The 14,559-nt window shown below is 34.0% G+C and overlaps 2 long non-coding RNA genes across 2 annotated transcripts in view; both read right to left on the reverse strand.

Moving 5' to 3' along the window:
- Window positions 1-14,559, reverse strand: part of LOC143068653 (uncharacterized) — a 511,029-nt gene that overhangs the window by 485,288 nt on the left and 11,182 nt on the right. The gene's annotated exons all lie outside the window — the stretch shown is intronic.
- On the reverse strand, window positions 568-2,687 carry LOC143068643 (uncharacterized). Its single transcript, XR_012976216.1, has 3 exons — window positions 2,276-2,687; window positions 1,465-1,533; window positions 568-702 (listed from the first exon to the last, which is right to left on the reverse strand). It is a non-coding gene; the product is annotated as an uncharacterized LOC143068643 (long non-coding RNA).

Below are 14,559 nucleotides of genomic sequence, written 5' to 3' on the forward strand. Positions count from 1 at the left end.
AAATGCCAGACTAGGATGTTACAAGGGCATGACTGGGGTGTTAGATGAATACATTATAAATGAAGGTGTGATAGATACAATATGACAATTATTACAAAGATATGATGTCTGTATGTATTATAAAGTTGATTGTGTATGACTAGGATGTCACAAATGGGGTAATATGCGCAATTGTTTCTCCATAGGCCGTAATGGTAACGTTTTCTTCTGTTGCTCAGCCCATATCGTAAACTTGTATATGTATGATAACTTGTTTCGAAGCTGAGACATTTTTACATATGTGGTTAAATTTTCGGGGTACGAAGTGTGATTCATTTTTCCGTAATTTAGCAAACCCCGAGAATCCTTTTGCGATGTGGCTCCTCATGGTAAAAAATCCCATTTTTAACACAATAAGTTCTTTGAAATTTTAATACTTTGAACACATTTAATAGCTCCATGGTTTTTACACATTTATTCTGTGTTCCCCTACTTTCTAAATTAACACTAATGGTTCAGTCAGTCATTTGTTTATCATAGAAATGTGTCAAATATCACTACACAGAGATTTTTTGTTTACACGTGACTTTTGTGTTCCTCATTTCAAGGCGCATTAAGGGTATTGTCCCATATTGAAATCCATAGTTCTGATTTTTCCAAATATTTTTAGGTGATCTTCATCGGTATGACATTCTGAATAAATCTGTGTATTTTTGTCCATTTCTGAAAAAAAATAAAGTCGTTTCAGCACTATATGGCAATGACACTTTTATCGCTATATTCATTTATTTTTAATACAACGTGTATGTATAATTAATTTCTTCCAGTATACCTTTACTAGTCAAAACAAGGACAAAACTTCTGATGATAACCTTAAATTACAATATACAGACCCTGTTAAAGCATTCCATAACATTTTCCTGTGTCTTAAAGTGCATTTTGACAGAGAAATTATGCAAAAATGTAGATTTCATAAAAAAAAACCACCAAAATAACTATTCTTACTAGTAGACATCTGGTATATAATACTATGAAAACCCCTCAAAAGTACTGGAAAAGTCATTCTTATTATGTAATTAGAGTGCAATGAAGTGCAAATTTTCAAAACTTGTCCATTCACATAATTCTATTTGAGAAAAAAAGGCTTTTTACATGTATTTTAGTGAAAACCCTTTCTCAGTGAGAAATCCACATAAGGTATTATAGGAAACATTGTGACATCACACGTATTATGGCGTCATTAAATAACGACAGATCAAAATAGTGCTAAATAGAGTTTGCAGTGTTACATGAGAATCAGTTGCCGCAAGATTTAACTCGAAATGTTGAGTCAAAAAGATCAGTAACCAAGCCTTTTCATTTAATAGCAAGACCATAGCAACAGTTTTCATATAAGCATATTTATAACATACCGACTGTAATTTCATTTGCACAAATACCATAAATAAATAATTTAGAGCTTACCTAATAAATCAAAATGCTTACCAGTTATTCAGGACTTTTTAAAACCTTTAGTTTGCCATCTCATGTTTAATAGTAATGATATGTCTGGAACTGAAATAAGACAAAATTTTTTACTCAGGCTGTGTTATCATTTAATTTAAGTACATAAGTATTATTGAGAGAGAAAAATCTAATTCTTGAAAGTTTTTATCACAAAGAAAGAAAAATGCCTCTCCCTTGTGGCTTAGCCACCTTCATTTAAACTGTTTATATTAGAAGCAATGGGTAGTAGCTAACTAGCTTAATACATGTAGTTCAATAGCAATATTGTTTTCAAGAGGGTTGGCCCTCCCCCTTTTTCACTGAGAAATGACAATATCTTGTGTTTGCTCGTGTGCATTAACAATAGTAATACATGATTTTCTTAATACATGTACAAGGTTTTTTTCTGTTTATTTGCATATGATATCTACTGACCAGGGTCAAATCATTGTATAAAAGCATGTGATGATGTATCTCACTTTACTCGTGTGAAGTGTGTTATCTCCCTTGATTATCAGCTATTCCTGCAGACCAGAGTGATAATTACATAACAAAGACTATATTGTGTCATGTTTACTTACAATTATTTCATATTACATGTAAGTTTTCCTGCCTTTTTCAATTGAATAAACAATTCCTTTCGGATCTCTCGGGGTAAACAAAGTTATGATTGTGCCTAAAAAAAGTGTTCAGCCCCGTGCCAGTAACGATTTTAAAAGCGAAAAATTCAATGAATTTTTGCTGTTCTTTATCAATAATATTTATCTTAAATCATTTATGATAACTAGGTATAAATAAAAAAACTACTAACCATCATTTTCACAATTTTCTGTGGTGTACAAGGTGAAATTATCTTAAGATATCTCTGGATCTTGTCTTAGAAGATGGGGTAATATGCGCAATTGTTTCTCCATAGGCCGTAATGGTAACGTTTTCTTCTGTTGCTCAGCCCATATCGTAAACTTGTATATGTATGATGGCTTGTTTCGAAGCTGAGACATTTTTACATATGTGGTTAAATTTTCGGGGTACGAAGTGTGATTCATTTTTCCGTAATTTAGCAAACCCCGAGAATCCTTTTGCGATGTGGCTCCTCATGGTAAAAAATCCCATTTTTAACACAATAAGTTCTTTGAAATTTTAATACTTTGAACACATTTAATAGCTCCATGGTTTTTACACATTTATTCTGTGTTCCCCTACTTTCTAAATTAACACTAATGGTTCAGTCAGTCATTTGTTTATCATAGAAATGTGTCAAATATCACTACACAGAGATTTTTTGTTTACACGTGACTTTTGTGTTCCTCATTTCAAGGCGCATTAGGGGTATTGTCCCAAATGCCAGACTGGGGCGTTACAAAGGCATGACTGGGGTGTTAGATGAAGACATTATAAATGAAGGTGTGATAGATACAATAGAACAATTATTACAAAGATATGATGTCTGTATGTATTATATAGTTGATTGTGTATGACTAGGATGTCACAACTGCCAGACTAGGGTGTTACAAGGGCATGACTGGGGTGTTAGATGAAGACATTATAAATGAAGGTGTGATAGATAGAATAGAACAATTATTACAAAGATATGATATCTGTATGTCTTGTTTAGTTGATTGTGTATGACTAGGATGTCACAAATGCCTGACTAGGGTGTTACAAGGGCATGACTGGGGTGTTAGAGGAAGACAATATCAACGAAGGTGTGATAAATACAATAGAACAATTATTACAAAGATATGATGTCTGTATGTATTATAAAGTTGAATGTGTGTGACTTGGATGTCACAAATGCCAGACTTGGGTGTTAGAAGGGCATGACTTGGGTGTTAGATGAAGACATTATAAATGAAGGTGTGATAGATACAATAGAACAATTATTACAAAGATGTGATGTTTCTGTATGTATTATATAGTTGATGGTGTATGACTAGAATGTCACAAATGCCTGACTAGGATGTTACAAGGGCATGACTGGGGTGTTAGATGAAGACATTATAAATGAAGGTGTGATAGATACAATAGAACAATTATTACAATGAAATGATGTCTGTATGTATTGTATAGTTGATTGTGTATGACTAGGATATCCCAAATGCCTGACTAGGGTGCGATGAGGGCATGACTGGGGTGTTAGATGTAGACCTTATATATGTAGGTGTGATAGATACAATAGAACAATTATTACAAGATATGATTTCTGTATGTATTATATAGTTGATTGTGTATGACTAGGATGTCACAAATGCTAGACTAGGATGTTACAAGGGCATGACTAGGGTTTTAGATGAAGACATTATAAATGAAGGTGTGATAGATACAAAAGAACAATTATTACAAAGATATGATGTCTGTATTTATTGTTTAGTAGATTGTGTATGACCAGGATGTCACAAATGCCTGACTAGGGTGTTACAAGGGCATGACTCGCGTGTTAGATGAAGACATTACAAATGAAGGTGTGATAGATACAATAGAACAATTATTGCAAAGATATGATGTCTGTATGTATTATAAAGTTGATGGTGTATAACTAGAATGTCACAAATGCCTGACTAGGGTGTTATTAGGGCATGACTGGGGTTTTCGATGTAGACCTTATATATGTAGGTGTGATAAATACAATAGAACAATTATTACAAAGATATAATGTCTGTATGTATTATATAGTTGATTGTGTATGACTAGAATGTCATAAACGCCAGACTAGGGTGTTACAAGGGCATGAGTGGGGTGTTAGATATGACATTATATAAAGGTGTGATAGATACAATAGAACATTTATTACAAAGATATCATGTCTGTATGTATTATAAAGTTGATTGTGTATGACTAGGATGTCACAAATGCCTGACTAGGGTGTTACAAGGGCATGACTGGGGTGTTAGATGAGGACATTATAAATGAAGGTGTGATAGATACAATAGAACAATTATTACAATGATATGATGTCTGTATGTATTATATAGTTGATTGTGTATGACTAGGATGTCACAACTGCCAGACTAGGGTGTTACAAGGGCATGACTGGGGTGTTAGATGAAGACATTATATATGTAGGTGTGATAGATACAATAGAACAATTATTACAAAGATATGATATCTGTATGTCTTGTTTAGTTGATTGTGTATGACTAGGATGTCACAAATGCCTGACTAGGGTGTTACAAGGGCATGACTGGGGTGTTAGAGAAAGACAATATCAACGAAGGTGTGATTAATACAATAGAACAATTATTACAAAGATATGATGTCTGTATGTATTATAAAGTTGAATGTGTATGACTTGGATGTCACAAATGCCAGACTGGGGTGTTAGAAGGGCATGACTTGGGTGTTAGATGAAGACATTATAAATGAAGGTGTGATAGATACAATAGAACAATTATTACAAAGATGTGATGTTTCTGTATGTATTATATAATTGATGGTGTATGACTAGAATGTCACAAATGCCTGACTAGGGTGTTATGAGGGCATGACTGGGGTGTTAGATGTAGACCTTATATATGTAGGTGTGATAAATACAATAGAACAATTATTACAAAGATATGATGTCTGTATGTATTATATAGCTGATTGTGTATGACTAGAATGTCATAAATACCTGACTAGGGTGTTACAAGGGCATGACTGGGGTGTTAGATAGGACATTATATAAAGATGTGATAGATACAATATAACATTTATTACAAAGATATCTTGTCTGTATGTATTATAAAGTTGATTGTGTATGACTAGGATGTCACAAATGCTAGACTAGGATGTTACAAGGGCATGACTGGGGTTTTAGATGAAGACATTATAAATGAAGGTGTGATAGATACAAAAGAACAATTATTACAAAGATATGATGTCTGTATTTATTGTTTAGTAGATTGTGTATGACTAGGATGTCACAAATGCCTGACTAGGGTGTTACAAGGGCATGACTCGGGTGTTAGATGAAGACATTACCAATGAAGGTGTGATAGATACAATAGAACAATTATTGCAAAGATATGATGTCTGTATGTATTATAAAGTTGAATGTGTATGACTAGGATGTCACACATGCCGGACTGGGGTGTTAGAAGGGCATGACTGGGGTGTTAGATGAAGACATTATAAATGAAGGTGTGATAGATACAATAGAACAATTATTACAAAGATATGATGTCTGTATGTCTTGTTTAGTTGATTGTGTATGACTAGGATGTCACAAATGCCTGACTAGGGTGTTACAAGGGCAAGACTGGGATGTTAGATGAAGACATTATAAATGAAGGTGTGATAGATACAATAGAACAATTATTACAAAGATATGATGTCTGTATGTATTATAAAGTTGATGGTGTATGACTAGAATGTCACAAATGCCTGACTAGGGTGTTATGAGGGCATGACTGGGGTTTTCGATGTAGACCTTATATATGTAGGTGTGATAAATACAATAGAACAATTATTACAAAGATATGATGTCTGTATGTATTATATAGTTGATTGTGTATGACTAGAATGTCATAAATGCCTGACTAGGGTGTTACAAGGGCATGAGTGGGGTGTTAGATAGGACATTATATAAAGGTGTGATAGATACAATAGAACATTTATTACAAAGATATCATGTCTGTATGTATTATAAAGTTGATTGTGTATGACTAGGATGTCACAAATGCCTGACTAGGGTGTTACAAGGGCATGACTGGGGTGTTAGATGAAGACATTATAAATGAAGGTGTGATAGATACAATAGAACAATTATTACAATGATATGATGTCTGTATGTATTGTATAGTTGATTGTGTATGACTAGGATATCCCAAATGCCTGACTAGGGTGCTATGAGGGCATGACTGGGGTGTTAGATGTAGACCTTATATATGTAGGTGTGATAGATACAATAAAACAATTATTACAAGATATGATTTCTGTATATATTATATAGTTGATTGTGTATGACTAGGATGTCACAAATGCTAGACTAGGATGTTACAAGGGCATGACTGGGGTTTTAGATGAAGACATTATAAATGAAGGTGTGATAGATACAAAAGAACAATTATTACAAAGATATGATGTCTGTATTTATTGTTTAGTAGATTGTGTATGACTAGGATGTCACAAATGCCTGACTAGGGTGTTACAAGGGCATGACTCGGGTGTTAGATGAAGACATTACAAATGAAGGTGTGATAGATACAATAGAACAATTATTGCAAAGATATGATGTCTGTATGTATTATAAAGTTGATGGTGTATGACTAGAATGTCACAAATGCCTGACTAGGGTGTTATGAGGGCATGACTGGGGTGTTAGATGAAGACATTATAAATGAAGGTGTGATAGATACAAAAGAACAATTATTACAAAGATATGATGTCTGTATTTATTGTTTAGTAGATTGTGTATGACTAGGATGTCACAAATGCCTGACTAGGGTGTTACAAGGGCATGACTCGGGTGTTAGATGAAGACATTACCAATGAAGGTGTGATAGATACAATAGAACAATTATTGCAAAGATATGATGTCTGTATGTATTATAAAGTTGAATGTGTATGACTAGGATGTCACACATGCCGGACTGGGGTGTTAGAAGGGCATGACTGGGGTGTTAGATGAAGACATTATAAATGAAGGTGTGATAGATACAATAGAACAATTATTACAAAGATATGATGTCTGTATGTCTTGTTTAGTTGATTGTGTATGACTAGGATGTCACAAATGCCTGACTAGGGTGTTACAAGGGCAAGACTGGGATGTTAGATGAAGACATTATAAATGAAGGTGTGATAGATACAATAGAACAATTATTACAAAGATATGATGTCTGTATGTATTATAAAGTTGATGGTGTATGACTAGAATGTCACAAATGCCTGACTAGGGTGTTATGAGGGCATGACTGGGGTTTTCGATGTAGACCTTATATATGTAGGTGTGATAAATACAATAGAACAATTATTACATAGATATGATGTCTGTATGTATTATATAGTTGATTGTGTATGACTAGAATGTCATAAATGCCTGACTAGGGTGTTACAAGGGCATGAGTGGGGTGTTAGATAGGACATTATATAAAGGTGTGATAGATACAATAGAACATTTATTACAAAGATATCATGTCTGTATGTATTATAAAGTTGATTGTGTATGACTAGGATGTCACAAATGCCTGACTAGGGTGTTACAAGGGCATGACTGGGGTGTTAGATGAAGACATTATAAATGAAGGTGTGATAGATACAATAGAACAATTATTACAATGATATGATGTCTGTATGTATTGTATAGTTGATTGTGTATGACTAGGATATCCCAAATGCCTGACTAGGGTGCTATGAGGGCATGACTGGGGTGTTAGATGTAGACCTTATATATGTAGGTGTGATAGATACAATAGAACACTTATTACAAGATGTGATTTCTGTATATATTATATAGTTGATTGTGTATGACTAGGATGTCACAAATGCTAGACTAGGATGTTACAAGGGCATGACTGGGGTTTTAGATGAAGACATTATAAATGAAGGTGTGATAGATACAAAAGAACAATTATTACAAAGATATGATGTCTGTATTTATTGTTTAGTAGATTGTGTATGACTAGGATGTCACAAATGCCTGACTAGGGTGTTACAAGGGCATGACTCGGGTGTTAGATGAAGACATTACAAATGAAGGTGTGATAGATACAATAGAACAATTATTGCAAAGATATGATGTCTGTATGTATTATAAAGTTGATGGTGTATGACTAGAATGTCACAAATGCCTGACTAGGGTGTTATGAGGGCATGACTGGGGTTTTGGATGTAGACCTTATATATGTAGCTGTGATAAATACAATAGAACAATTATTACAAAGATATAATGTCTGTATGTATTATATAGTTGATTGTGTATGACTAGAATGTCATATATGCCTGACTAGGGTGTTACAAGGGCATGAGTGGGGTGTTAGATAGGACATTATATAAAGGTGTGATAGATACAATAGAACATTTATTACAAAGATATCATGTCTGTATGTATTATAAAGTTGATTGTGTATGACTAGGATGTCACAAATGCCTGACTAGGGTGTTACAAGGGCATGACTGGGGTGTTAGATGAGGACATTATAAATGAAGGTGTGATAGATACAATAGAACAATTATTACAATGATATGATGTCTGTATGTATTGTATAGTTGATTGTGTATGACTAGGATATCCCAAATGCCTGACTAGGGTGCTATGAGGGCATGACTGGGGTGTTAGATGTAGACCTTATATATGTAGGTGTGATAGATACAATAGAACAATTATTACAAGATATGATTTCTGTATGTATGATATAGTTGATTGTGTATGACTAGGATGTCACAAATGCCAGACTAGGGTGTTACAAGGGCATGACTGGGGTTTTAGATGAAGACATTATAAATGAAAGTGTCATAGATACAATAGAACAATTGTTACAAAGATTTGATGTCTGTATGTATTATATAGTTGATTGTGTATGACTAGGATGTCACAAATGCCAGACTAGGGTGTTACAAGGGCATGACTGGGGTTTTAGATGAAGACATTATAAATGAAAGTGTCATAGATACAATAGAACAATTATTACAAAGATATGATGTCTGTATGTCTTGTTTAGTTGATTGTGTATGACTAGGATGTCACAAATGCCTGACTAGGGTGTTACAAGGGCATGCCTCGGGTGTTAGAGGAAGACATTATCAATGAAGGTGTGATAGATACAATAGAACAATTATTACAAAGATATGATGTCTGTATGTATTATAAAGTTGAATGTGTATGACTAGGATGTCACAAATGCCAGACTGGGGTGTTAGAAGGGCATGACTGGGGTGTTAGATGAAGACATTATAAATGAAGGTGTGATAGATACAATAGAACAATTATTACAAAGATATGATGTTTCTGTATGTATTATATAGTTGATGGTGTATGACTAGAATGTCACAAATGCCTGACTAGGGTGTTATGAGGGCATGACTGGGGTGTTAGATGAAGACATTATAAATGAAGCTGTGATAGATACAATAGAACAATTATTACAAAGATATGATGTCTTTATGTATTATATAGTTGATTGTGTATGACTAGGATGTCACAAATGCCTGACTAGGGTGTTATGAGGACATGACTGGGGTATTAGATGTAGACCTTATATATGTAGGTGTAATAGATAGAATAGAACAATTATTACAAAGATATGATGTCTGTATGTACAAATGTATTATAAAGTTGATTGTGTACGACTAGGATGTCACAAATGCCAGACTAGGATGTTACAAGGGCATGACTGGGGTGTTAGATGAAGACATTATAAATGAAGGTGTGGTAGATACAATATGACAATTATTACAAAGATATGATGTCTGTATGTATTATAAAGTTGATTGTGTATGACTAGGATGTCACAAATGCCAGACTGGGGTGTTACAAGGGCATGACTGGGGTGTTAGATGAAGACATTATAAATGAAGGTGTGATAGATACAATAGAACAATTGTTACAAAGATATGATGTCTGTATGTATTATAGTATTATATAGTTGATTGTGTATGACTAGGATGTCACAACTGCCAGACTAGGGTGTTACAAGGGCAAGACTGGGGTATAAGATGAAGACATTATAATTGAAGGTGTGATAGATACAATAGAACAATTATTACAAAGATATGATGTCTGTATGTCTTGTTTAGTTGATTGTGTATGACTAGGATGTCACAAATGCTAGACTAGGATGTTACAAGGGCATGGCTGGGGTTTTAGATGAAGACATTATAAATGAAGGTGTGCTAGATACAAAAGAACAATTATTACAAAGATATGATGTTTGTATTTATTGTTTAGTAGATTGTGTATGACTAGGATGTCACAAATGCCTGACTAGGGTGTTACAAGGGCATGCCTCGGGTGTTAGAGGAAGACATTATCAATGTAGGTGTGATAGATACAATAGAACAATTATTACAAAGATATGATGTCTGTATGTATTATAAAGTTGAATGTGTATGACTAGGATGTCACAAATGCCAGACTGGGTGTTAGAAGGGCATGACTGGGGTGTTAGATGAAGACATTTTAAATGAAGGTGTGATAGATACAATAGAACAGTTATTACAAAGATATGATGTTTCTGTATGTATTATATAATTGATGGTGTATAACTAGAATGTCAAAAATGCCTGACTAGGGTGCTATGAGGACATGACTGGGGTATTAGATGTAGACCTTATATATGTAGATGTAATAGATAGAATAGAACAATTATTACAAAGATATGATGTCTGTATGTACAAATGTATTATAAAGTTAATTGTGTACGACTAGGATGTCACAAATGCCAGACTAGGATGTTACAAGGGCATGACTGGGGTGTTAGATGAAGACATTAGAAATGAAGGTGTGATAGATACAATATGACAATTATTACAAAGATATGATGTCTGTTTGTATAATAAAGTTGATTGTGTATGACTAGGATGTCACAAATGCCAGACTGGGGTGTTACAAGGGCGTGACTGGGGTGTTAGAAGAAGACATTATAAATGAAGGTGTGATAGATACAATAGAACAATTATTGCAAAGATATGATGTCTGTATGTATTATATAGTTGATTGTGTATGACTAGGATGTCACAACTGCCAGACTAGGGTGTTACAAGGGCAAGACTGTGGTGTTAGATTAAGACATTATAAATGAAGGTGTGATAGATACAATAGAACAATTATTACAAAGATATGATGTCTGTATGTATTATAAAGTTGAATGTGTATGACCAGGATGTCACAAATGCCAGACTGGGGTGTTAGAAGGGCATGACTGGGGTGTTAGATGAAGACATTATAAATGAAGGTGTGATAGATACAATAGAACAATTATTACAAAGATATGATGTTTCTGTATGTATTATATAGTTGATGGTGTATGACTAGAATGTCACAAATGCCTGACTAGGGTGTTATGAGGGCATGACTGGGGTGTTAGATGTAGACCTTATATATGTAGGTGTGATAGATACAATAGAACAATTATTACAAAGATATGATGTCTGTATGTATTATATAGTTGATTGTGTATGACTAGAATGTCATAAATGCCTGACTAGGGTGTTACAAGGGCATGACTGGGGTGTTAGATAGGACATTATATAAAGGTGTGATAAATACAATAGAACATTTATTACAAAGATATCATGTCTGTATGTATTATAAAGTTGATGGTGTATGACTAGGATGTCACAAATGCCTGACTAGGGTGTTATGAGGGCATGACTGGAGTTTTAGATGTAGACCTTATATATGTAGGTGTGATAGATACAATAGAACAATTATTACACAGATATGATGTCTGTACGTATTATAAAGTTGATTGTGTATGACTAGGATGTCACAAATGCCAGACTAGGGTGTTACAAGGGCATGACATGGGTGCTAGATAGGACATTATATATAAACGGGTGATAGATACAATAGAACATTTATTACAAAGATATCATGTCTGTACGTATTATAAAGTTGATTGTGTATGACTAGATTGTCACAAATGCCAGACTAGGTTGTTACAAGGGCTTGACTGGGGTGTTAGATGAAGACATTAAAAATGAAGATGTGATAGATACAATAGAACAATTATTACAAAGATATGATGTCTGTACGTATGGTATAGTTGATTGTGTATGACTAGGGTGCTATGAGGGCATGACTGGGGTGTTAGATGTTGACCTTATACATGTAGGTGTGATAGATACAGTAGAACAATTATTACAAAGATATGTTGTCTGTATGTATTATATAGTTGATTGTGTATGACTAGGATGTCCCAACTGCCTGACTAGGGTGCTATGAGGGCATGACTGGGGTGTTAGATGCAGACCTTATACATGTAGGTGTGATAGATACAGTAGAACAATTATTACAAAGATATGTTGTCTGTATGTATTATATAGTTGATTGTGTATGACTAGAATGTCATAAATGCCTGACTAGGGTGTTACAAGGGCATGACATGGGTGTTAGATAGGACATTATATATAAAGGTGTTATAGATACAATGGAGCATTTATTATAAAGATATGATGTCTGTTCGTATTATAAAGTTGATTGTGTATGACTAGGATGTCACAAATGCCAGACTAAGGATGACACAAATGCCAGACTAGGGTGTTACAAGGGCGTATTTTTAGATTATTCTATTTTTAGAACAACCAATACATTTATAAATTCCGTATAAGTCATCATTTCACCAAAGTAGGCACGGGGTTTAAGTATGCATTTCGCTGCATACATAAACTTTAACGATATATTTTTCGTTAAAAAACTTATTTGTTCATTAAATTATGGTATTATCCTTAAAGGCTTTTACATTATCTTTCAGATGCTCAATTGCGTTAATTTTTGTAAAATGCTGACACTTTGAAATTTGAAGACGTATATATGATGACCTATTCGCTTGCTTCAAACATATAACTTAAGAGTGCACAGTCTTTAATCATATATAATATATCTCAATTAAACTGATATAAGAAGAGAATGTAGGGCTTCACAATGAATATCAAATATCATGTATAGGTGTTACCGTTTTGAAAAAAACCCACTAAAATACACGCTGAAAATGGGCAAAATTTCACGTTATGTTGTTTCATTTAAAATTTCGCTGTTTTAATCAATTGGTCCGAGAACACAATTATTTCGTAGTGCATTTCTTTTAGAACATAAATGAAAATAAAAAAAATCCCACCTGCGCTTTCTCAAAGAAATTTTTACAGTGTGTTGTACTACTTTTTGGACAAATTATATCAAAATTATAGAAACCTTCATCGGCTCTAACTCAAAATATGGACAATTCTATGTTTAGGGCGTCTTGAAATCTTTTGACAGCTTCCGAAGTGCTAATTTTTAACCTTTTTCAGCTGGACCAAATCACTACTTTCCTTTAAAATTCTGGACCCAAATATTTTTACAGTGTAATTTCACTCCCCTACTTGCAATTTGAGGCATTAAACATGGAGAAATAAATTTGGAAGGGGTATAAAAATTAATGGCAAGTAACCCACTGTCAACACTAGGGACTATATATATATTCGTGAACAACGAAAATCAAGGGATATATATTGCTTTTTATTTATGAAATAGATAAAGTGTAAAATACCTTTATTTTTGGTTAAATTATATAAAACCAACTTTCTTAGTTAAAAAGATATATTTAATAAACCGATAGATACGACTCGTTAAAAGGTCTTTTTTTCTAGCAATGAATCTCAAGGTGTCATTTTCATCGTAGAGGCCTTGGATAACTTTAACATGTGCTTTTCAATAGAGTTCTTATATATATATTTAACTACTAGTATGCTGTATTCATTGTTGTAATGCACTGAAATATGGGCCTTTCCCAATTATTGTTATTGTGTTTGTGCCAATAAAATATTTGTATATTTGTATTTGTATATAAATAGGTGCTTTATTAAGCGTAAAACACGATAAACCACCATAAAAGCCTAGAAAACCAACATAAAGGCAACTACCCATAAGAGTAAAAATCTTCCCCCAGCACCACCCAGGCATTTGTGTATATTACAGGTATAGCCCAAACAAATGCTTATAGTGTCTTTTACATGCCTGAATCTTTATCTATAATACAAAAATATGTGGACGTAGGCCAAAATTTTTTTAATCGACCCTACCCTCAATTTGGATAGCCAGACGTCAATATTGACCATACCAACCCCGGATCTTTTCACCCTAGTGACCAAACTGACCATATTATTGGTCTATACAAGGTGTCATTTTCATCATAAAGGCCTTGGCTAACATTAACATGTGTTTTCCAACATAAATAGGTGCTTCATTAAGCGGAAAACACGATAAATCATCATAAAAGCCTAGAAAACCAACATAAAGGCAACTACCCATAAGAGTGAACATCTTCCCCCAGCACCGCCGGGCATACCATTGGTTATTTCGTGGCAGCCAGTTTTTATTATTGTCAGTGGAGGATGCCGGAGTGCCCAGAGAAAACCACCGACCTTTGATAGGAAAACTGACAATCCTAATCAATTAAGTAGGAAAGGTCCAGTGCC

The sequence above is a fragment of the Mytilus galloprovincialis genome, chromosome 3 (genome assembly GCF_965363235.1).
Source record: "Mytilus galloprovincialis chromosome 3, xbMytGall1.hap1.1, whole genome shotgun sequence".
In the NCBI taxonomy this organism is placed as follows: Eukaryota; Metazoa; Mollusca; class Bivalvia; order Mytilida; family Mytilidae; genus Mytilus; species Mytilus galloprovincialis.